This window comes from Littorina saxatilis, linkage group LG8, assembly GCF_037325665.1.
Source record: "Littorina saxatilis isolate snail1 linkage group LG8, US_GU_Lsax_2.0, whole genome shotgun sequence".
NCBI classification, from domain to species: Eukaryota; Metazoa; Mollusca; class Gastropoda; order Littorinimorpha; family Littorinidae; genus Littorina; species Littorina saxatilis.
Genome location: NC_090252.1, coordinates 3,925,727 through 3,935,019, shown reverse-complemented (window position 1 = coordinate 3,935,019; position 9,293 = coordinate 3,925,727). Strand labels below are relative to the sequence as shown.

Below are 9,293 nucleotides of genomic sequence, written 5' to 3'. Positions count from 1 at the left end.
CTCGTAGCATCGTCAGTCCACCGCTCATGGCAAAGGCAGTGAAATTGACAAGAAGAGCGGGGTAGTAGTTGCGCTAAGAAGGATAGCACGCTTTTCTGTACCTCTCTTTGTTTTAACTTTCTGAGCGTGTTTTTAATCCAAACATATCATATCTATATGTTTTTGGAATCAGGAACCGACAAGGAATAAGATGAAAGTGTTTTTAAATTGATTTGGACAATTTAATTTTGATAATAATTTTTATTTATTTAATTTTCAGAGCTTGTTTTTAATCCGAATATAACATATTTATATGTTTTTGGAATCAGCAAATGATGGAGAATAAGATAAACGTAAATTTGGATCGTTTTATAAATTTTTATTTTTTTTTACAATTTTCAGATTTTTAATGACCAAAGTCATTAGTTAATTTTTAAGCCACCAAGCTGAAATGCAATACCGAACCCCGGGCTTTGTCGAAGATTACTTGACCAAAATTTCAACCAATTTGGTTGAAAAATGAGGGCGTGACAGTGCCGCCTCAACTTTCACGAAAAGCCGGATATGACGTCATCAAAGACATTTATCACAAAAATGAAAAAAACGTATGGGGATATCAATCCCAGGAACTCTCATGTCAAATTTCATAAAGATCGGTCCAGTAGTTTGGTCTGAATCGCTCTACACGCACGCACACACACACACACACACACACACATACACACACACATACACCACGACCCTCGTTTCGATTCCCCCTCGATGTTAAAATATTTAGTCAAAACTTGACTAAATATAAAAAGCTGGTCTGCCAACACGCCACCAAAAATATTACATTATAAAAGGACCTCATTATTCCACTGAAACAAGTTCATATCAAAGTTAGGTCAACTTACCAGTGTATGATTTTTGTCCAAACAATATCTAAAATCACTGGAGTCACCACGCACCTAGCAACTAGTAGCTATCTGACTTTGTTGTATTTTTCTCTGATTTCTGATTTCCTTCACGTATTCACACATCCACAAGAAAACAAAACTCGGCCTGCTCTCTTTTATACCGTCACAATCAGAAGAAACTAGTCCCGTCCAGTTCAAAAATAATAAGTTAAAGCTAGAAGTACAATAATTTTCGGTTACAAACTGCGCTGAACTTCAATCCTGACAAAACCAGTCTGTGAATAATGAGTTAAGCGCGAAATATAACGATTTGTCTATATACACTGCGCCTACCTTATATCACGGCGGAAGCAGCTTGTCCGGGCTCTGTGAATGATTGGTCAGTTGTGCGCAGAAACTGATGACGTTCTGTTCAAAGGCGGTCTATCTGCGTGACTCAGGATCCTAATTATGAAGAATGGCAATCGGATTATGTTCTGCTTATGGATGTTTCTGTCTGATTCCGTTCTTGCTGCATTGGCGGAGCTTTATTTTGTTGCTATGGAAACGTATGCCATCACTGGCTTTTTGCTGCTGACATAGATCTGGGAGACGACAACGACCGTGCAGTGTTGAGGTACAGGGGGTGCGGGATAGGTAGGGGAGGAAGGTGGAGGGTGGGTGTCGCATGATGTGTGTGTGTATATGTGTGTCTGTGCATGCGTGCGTGCGCGTGTGTGTGTGTGTGTGTGTGTGTGTGCGTGCTTCAGTGTGTGTGTGTGCGTGAGTGCGTGCGTGAGTGAGTGCGTGCGTGCGTGCGTGTGTGCTTACGTGTGCGTGTGTGTCCGCGGCGTGCGTGCGTGGGTGTGTGTGTGTGTGTGCCGTGTGTGTCATATATGGTGTGTGTGTGTGTGTGTGTGTGTGTGTGTGTGTGTGTGCGTGAGTGCGTGCGTGAGTGCGTGCGTACGTGCGTGCGTGTGTGCTTGCGTGTGCGTGTGTGTCCGTGCGTGCGTGTGTGTGTGTGTGTGCGCGCGCGCGTGTGTGTCTGCCGCGGTGCGTCCCGGAATTCGTGACGTCATTTGTGAAATGGTGTAAGTAATTCATATTTAAATAACGTCAGTATTGTACGACCCATACTCAGCAAAGAAGTGGTCAACTGCTGACCCCTATTCCACATGCTATTGCATCAGACGCCGGTGTGGGTCGTATAATTATGACCCATATTTATTTCCGCTCCCCCCCCCCCCCCCCCTCAACCCTTTTTATATTTAGTCAAGTTTTGACTAAATATTTTAACATCGAGGGGGAATCGAAACGAGGGTCGTGGTGTATGTGCGTGCGTGTGTGTGTGTGTGTGTGCGTTTAGTCAAGTTTTGACTAAATATTTTAACATCGAGGGGGAATCGAAACGAGGGTCGTGGTGTATGTGCGTGCGTGTGCGTGTGTGTGTGTGTGTGTGCGTGTGTGTGTCTGTGTGTGTGTGTGTAGAGCGATTCAGACTAAACTACTGGACCGATCTTTATGACATTTGACATGAGAGTTCCTGGGTATGAAATCCCCGAACGTTTTTTTCATTTTTTTGATAAATGTCTTTGATGACGTCATATCCGGCTTTTCGTGAAAGTTGAGGCGGCACTGTCACGCCCTCATTTTTCAACCAAATTGGTTGAAATTTTGGTCAAGTACTCTTCGACGAAGCCCGGGGTTCCGTATTGCATTTCAGCTTGGTGGCTTAAAAATTAATTAATGACTTTGGTAATTAAAAATCTGAAAATTGTAAAAAAAAATAAAAATTTATAAAACGATCCAAATTTACGTTTATCTTATTCTCCATCATTTGCTGATTCCCAAAACATATAAATATGTTATATTCGGATTAAAAACAAGCTCTGAAAATTAAATATATAAAAATTATTATCAAAATTTTTTTTCGAAATCAATTTAAAAACACTTTCATCTTATTCCTTGTCGGTTCCTGATTCCAAAAATATATAGATATGATATGTTTGGATTAAAAACACGCTCAGAAAGTTAAAACGAAGAGAGGTACAGAAAAGCGTGCTATCCTTCTCAGCGCAACGAATACCCCGCTCTTCTTGTCAATTCCACGTGCACTGCCTTTGCCACGGGCGGTGGAGTGACGATGCTACGAGTATACGGTCTTGCTGCGTTGCGTTGCGTTCAGTTTCATTCTGTGAGTTCGACAGCTACTTGACTAAATATTGTATTTTCGCCTTACGCGACTTGTTTACATTGAATTCTTCTCAAAGGCATTGACGCCGATTGACCCTAAAAATAGACTTTGTTTGAACAATTTTATTCTCAGAATTGCAAGCAAAAATGCCGCATACAAATTACAATCAATTAATAAGACTTCGCTATACATTGTAGTAGTTTGCTGATATGTTGCCTGTGATGTTTTCAGAGTGTGTTGAAACAAGAATGAAAACATCATGGCAATCTACCGTACAGACTTCATAATACAGGCTTTTGAATATTATGGCGTGCTAAGAATCATATGAAACAAAGGTTGAGTACTATAGGATGGGGTTTCTGCCCGATCTATGACAATCACATGACCTATTTTATAATTGGTGAAAATCCCTGGTTTGCGTTTGTTATAATGATTCATTATAACAAACGCAAACCATGGATTTCCACCAATCATAAGACAGGCCCAGGATGTGTTTACACGTTTACCACTGTAACATGTCTCTCCGATATGGCTGATAATACAACGTAGCAAAACTACATGACGTCTTTGTAGGCTAAACTGATCAGTTTCTCACTCTACGTAAACCGATTAGCTTAATCATCCAGCCGATTTCAACAAAACATTGACAGTCACACTATGCACAGCAAAGTCCACACCATCACATATTAACAAGATGGACCGAGACAACTTTGCACCGGTCTGAAAACTAACATAACCCTCATTTTGAAAAATGGTGTCAGAAGAGGTCAACGGATCGTACTCTGAAAACTATATACATGTTCAGTGATATGCGATGCCCGATATAAGTGTACCTTTGAAAGTTTAAAAATATGCTATTCCAGTGAAATTATTTGCATTAGAACGTAAACAAGCACGCTCATGCAAACACACAATCACATCAGAGACTGTTGAGTACTCCACAGTCTCAATTAAGGTCATATTAACACATAATTTTGTTGTTGATCACCCCCGGACAGACAGACAGGCAGACAGAGACATACAAACAAACACACTGACCGACAAACTGAGACAAGTTGATCACACGAAGACTATCTTATCTAATAAAATACGGAACATTCGTATTATTGTGCTGTCCTTGTGTCGGTGAGTACAGAATTCTTTTCAAACGTTTTTCAAGACTGTATCGATTACTTGATGGGCAGATTATGTCCCCTTGTTATATAGCAACGCCTCTCCTGTATGCGTGAATCACGCACTATGTAGATGCGACTTTGCTGCATGCATACAGGGCAGGAATCACGCACTATATAGATGTGGCTTTGCTGAAAGCATACTGGGCGGTGCCCACAATTTGTACAATGATGTGACAGAGTGAGCGACCTTAATCTTACCCAGCATGCAAGCATCGACATGCTCATACAAATATGGAGACTGACAGTGATACACACAGTCACAGACACATGCACACGTATACACACACATACACAGACGCACACACACACACACATACTCATGTAGGCATGCATGCACACACACACAAACACACATGAATACTTGAAATATCCTCACATTCACACAGGTAGCTAGACAGACACACAGGCATTTAGACACACACACGTAATCGGCAACATAAACACACCCACACAAACTTAAACACACACACATGCATAAACACATGCATAAACACACACACACATGCATAAACACACACACATGCATAAACACACACACACACACAAATACATTTTAAATGGAAACTTTATTTCCATGAAGCACAAACAGACACAGATTTCAAAGAGTCTAGCGCCACAAACAGTTCACATCATAAGCAAATATGGCCTCCAATCGGTTTTAGCATCACTTTTCCGCACACACACAACCCAAAATTCAAACAACATCACTGACAGTAAAAAATATGCCATACAAAAATACAACTATCAATGAACACACAACTTTCTTTCTTATTGCAAATTTGCAGACGACCACATGCTTAAAATTCAATACCAAGTCATAATCACAAGGTTCAGAATCATGTAATCAAAAGTCACATGGACAATCATTCACTTATTCTCAAATGATTATGTTGTGATGATGAATAATTCATCTTATATTGAACTAAAATGAAGTTTGAAATTTCACCATGCCAGCATAAAATCATGAGTCAGTTCTGGTCACGTGTTCGAATCCGGGCCAGGTCAACTTTATGTGCAGACTCAGTGATGGTATCCATGTTCCACCCCCGTGTCACCACTGTGGCACGTAAAAGACCTCAGTCATGCTGCCGTAAGTGCAGGTGGCTGATTACACCTAAACACGCACACAACTCTGTTGCTGCTAGCTTTCCACTGGGAGGAAGCGACCCGAATTTCCCAGCGATGGGACAATAAAGTAATGGGGAAAAAAGCTTCCATAGAGCACTCACATACACAATGCTCATTATGCCATTCTGCTCAACATTCTGAAATCATTAATTATTCAAAATGATGATGGCACACTTTAGTAGAATATTGCCAAGCATCCGCAATCCTTCCACAGTCAAACATGACAGTAAACATGACAGTAAACATGACAGTAAACATGACAGTAAACATGATGAGAGTAAACATGACAGTAAACAAGACAGTAAACATGACAGTAACCATGACAGTAAACAAGACAGTAAACATGACAGTAAACATGACAGTAAACATGACAGTAAACATGACAGTAAACATGACAGTAAACATGACAGTAAACATGATGAGAGTAAACATGACAGTAAACAAGACAGTAAACATGACATTATCCTACATACGTGAGAGAGACACCCGTGAGATAATAATCGTTCAAATCACACGTGTGTATATCATGTAAATGAGGTCATGTCAAGCAAGTCTGGCAGGGACCTGTTTTTCCACTGCTTATGATGCCAAAGTCACCGAGACAAACGCCATTATAGAAACAAAAATTGCGCTCGCTAATTACCCTCGATGAATCTTTAGAACTAACACGTCACGCCACACTTTCAGAGTGACGTTTCTTTGCTTTGACGTAATAGATTGCACGAGGCTTTAGAAGAGATCGAGGTTCCAAAACAAGCGTCTTCAATTTAAGACATTTTCAGTAAAATACACGTAAGTACAGTATGTAGTATAAACAGAATACTACATGGCTTGCTGTGTCGTACCAGATTTACACTCGTTGCTTTTTCAAATAGTGAGCAGCTCGCTTTCGCTCGCAGTTCAATATTTTAAGAATTAACTCGTGTAAATCTGGTACGACACAGCAAGCCATGTAGTATTCTCTATGTAAACATGACAGTAAACATGACAGTAAACAAGACAGTAAACATGACAGTAAACATGACAGTAAACATGACAGTAAACATGACAGTAAACATGACAGTAAACATGACAGTAAACATGACAGTAAACAAGACAGTAAACATGACAGTAACCATGACAGTAAACATGACAGTAAACATGACAGTAAACATGACAGTAAACATGACAGTAAACATGACAGTAAACATGACAGTAAACATGACAGTAAACAAGACAGTAAACAAGACAGTAAACATGACAGTAACCATGACAGTAAACATGACAGTAAACATGACAGTAAACATGACAGTAAACATGACAGTAAACAAGAAGTTATGATACAAAAAGAAGACAAACAGAAATCACAGTTGAATTGTCATTTCATTATACAGGCATGCAACATGAACTTAAATTTTTGAATAAATATCCAAAGCATATAGAGATATACTTTCAATAAGAAACAAAATAAAAGAACAAATAAATTGTGCTTCCATGTCATCCCCAACAGCGCAATCACGCGAACACGGCAAGAACAGGACCAGTGTCATTTGCACAACAAAGTTCAAAATAAAACCAATAATATATATCACACTCAAACCCCACACATTATGACATGACACATGCAATGAGGTTTATCAAGTACGGTGAAATGGGAGGGTCTTGAAAGTTACGTTCCACTGTATCACAATCACACAGAAAGGGGGCCCGGTAGCTCAGTTGATAGAGCACTGGACTTGTGATCGAAAGGTCCCAGGTTCGAATTCGGGCCGGGACGGACACGGGTCAACTTTATGTGCAGACCCAGAGACGGAAGCCATGTCCCACCCCCGTGTCATCACAATGGCACGTAAAAGACCTTGGTCATTCTGCCATAAGTGCAGGTTGCTGAATACACCTAAACACGCAGACACCTGGGTAGCGCGACTCCGTTGCTGCTAGCTTTCCACTGGGAGGAAGCGACCCGAATTTCCCAGCGATGGGACAATAAAGTAATGAAAATGGAGAGAAAAAAAAATGAAAGCGGCTCTCATGAAAGACAACCACACTGTATCACAATCACACAGACAGCGGCTCTCATGAAAGACAACCACACTGTATCACAATCACACAGACAGCGGCTCTCATGAAAGACAACCACACTGTCAGTGGATCAGTAAGGTTTAATATCAAAGAATCACAATGAAAATATACTTCATGACAGCCAGGCAACCTCAAACCTGATTCTTCTTAGGGCGGGGGGGGGGGGGGGGGGGGGGGGGGACCGTAACTCAGGTTTAGAGATGAGCCCCACCCTCTTTAAGCCTGAAAGCGAGTTACAACTTACAGTGGAACTCCCTTGTTAAGACCGCCACATTTAAGACTTCCCCCTTTTGAGACCTTGTGTTTTCATGTTCAGTTCATAGCTTCTGTAAATTTACCTCCATTTTAAGACCCCCTCCCTTTTGAGACCAGACTTTCTCCAATTTGGAAGGTCTTACAGAGGGGGGGGGGGGGGGGGGGGTTCCACTGTACTGGCACTGCATTTCACGGCCATTCAAGGAGTTACCAGTATTGTGAGCACTCACACATGCTTTCCGTTGCTTATCTTGAGAGTTACTTGACAGAATTGGTCAATTGCATCAAATAGACGATGTTGGAAAAAAAAGGAAAAATAGTCTGTGTCTATGTATCCATGCGTCTTTTTGTTTCATGACAAAGAGAAATGCTTAAAAATATGACCACAACATTGATAAAAATATGCAACTTTACCAGGTACATAATCACACAGAAAAATAGCTTTCAACAAATGCACCATTGCTTGACAAATTTCAATTATTTGAGATACAGACACAAAATCACACTTACAGCTTTTATGACAATCCTGATGCAAATAATCACACAACAATTAGCTTACCTGGCAAACTAATCACACTTACATGGCAGCTTTCACAACAAGTCTGTACATTATAGCAATGACTTTCACACACTAAAACTGTTTTCACACACAAATCTGTACACAATAGCAATAAATTTCACATACTGAAACAGTTTTCACACAAAATTCTGTATATTATGGCAATAACTTTCACACAATGAAACAGCTTTAAGGACAAAATGTCAAAAATGAATGACACTATCGTGATACAGTGGAACCCCCGTATTAAGACCTCAACAAATATGAAAAATTCACGTCTTAAAAGGAGGGAGTCTTAAAATGGGGGTACGCTTAAAGAGACTATGAACAGCAAATCTGAAAAAACAGACTTCAATTCGCGGGGTCTTAAAAGGGGGTTCCACTGTAGCTTCACATGACAGGTTAATCACACTTACATGGTAGGTTTTAAGACAAATCTGTACAATATAGCAGTAACATTCACACACTGAAACAGCTTTCACACAAAAATCTTAACATAAGGCCTAAAAAAAAAAAGTGTGGTTACGGTAACCCGACCTACCCTATTTTTAGGGGCCAACCCTATAACTTTTTATTACATTTGTCAAAAAAAAAAAAGAAAACGAGTGCAGAAAACGCAATGAAAGCGAAATCGCCCCAGTCGCACACTTATTTCCCTGTCAAGTAAGTTTAATTTGTACACATTAGAAAAAAAAAGTGTAACAAAAAAAAAGTGATTGCCTACCTTCCTACCCTATTTTTTTTTGGCTATGTTACCGTAACCACACCTATTTTTTTTTTTTTGCCTAATAGCAGTAACATTCACACACTGAAACAGCTTTAACGACTAATCTGTCAAATATCAATGACACTAACATAATAGCTTTAAAAACCAATCTCAAACAATAACTTACACTCACTGAGGCAGGAACAAGTTGTGTTCTATTCATGTTAATCCTTCTTTCAGGGTCTTGTATTCGCATCAACAACATTTTGTGATGGGTTAAACACGGTACATCCTCTACTTTCATTGAACAAAAATGGTTAGTTTTAAAATCACTGCCAGACAAACCACTTTCAGAGTA

The 9,293-nt window shown here is 40.0% G+C and overlaps 1 protein-coding gene across 1 annotated transcript in view; it reads right to left on the bottom strand.

The window, feature by feature from the left end:
- LOC138972553 (adhesion G protein-coupled receptor E5-like) overlaps positions 1–998 on the bottom strand; it is a 31,314-nt gene extending 30,316 nt beyond the window's left edge. The window contains exon 1 of the mRNA XM_070345202.1: positions 876–998. The gene's annotated coding sequence lies outside the window, so the exon portion shown is untranslated. The remainder of the gene's footprint in view (positions 1–875) is intronic.
- Between the last annotated feature and the right edge of the window lie 8,295 nt (positions 999–9,293).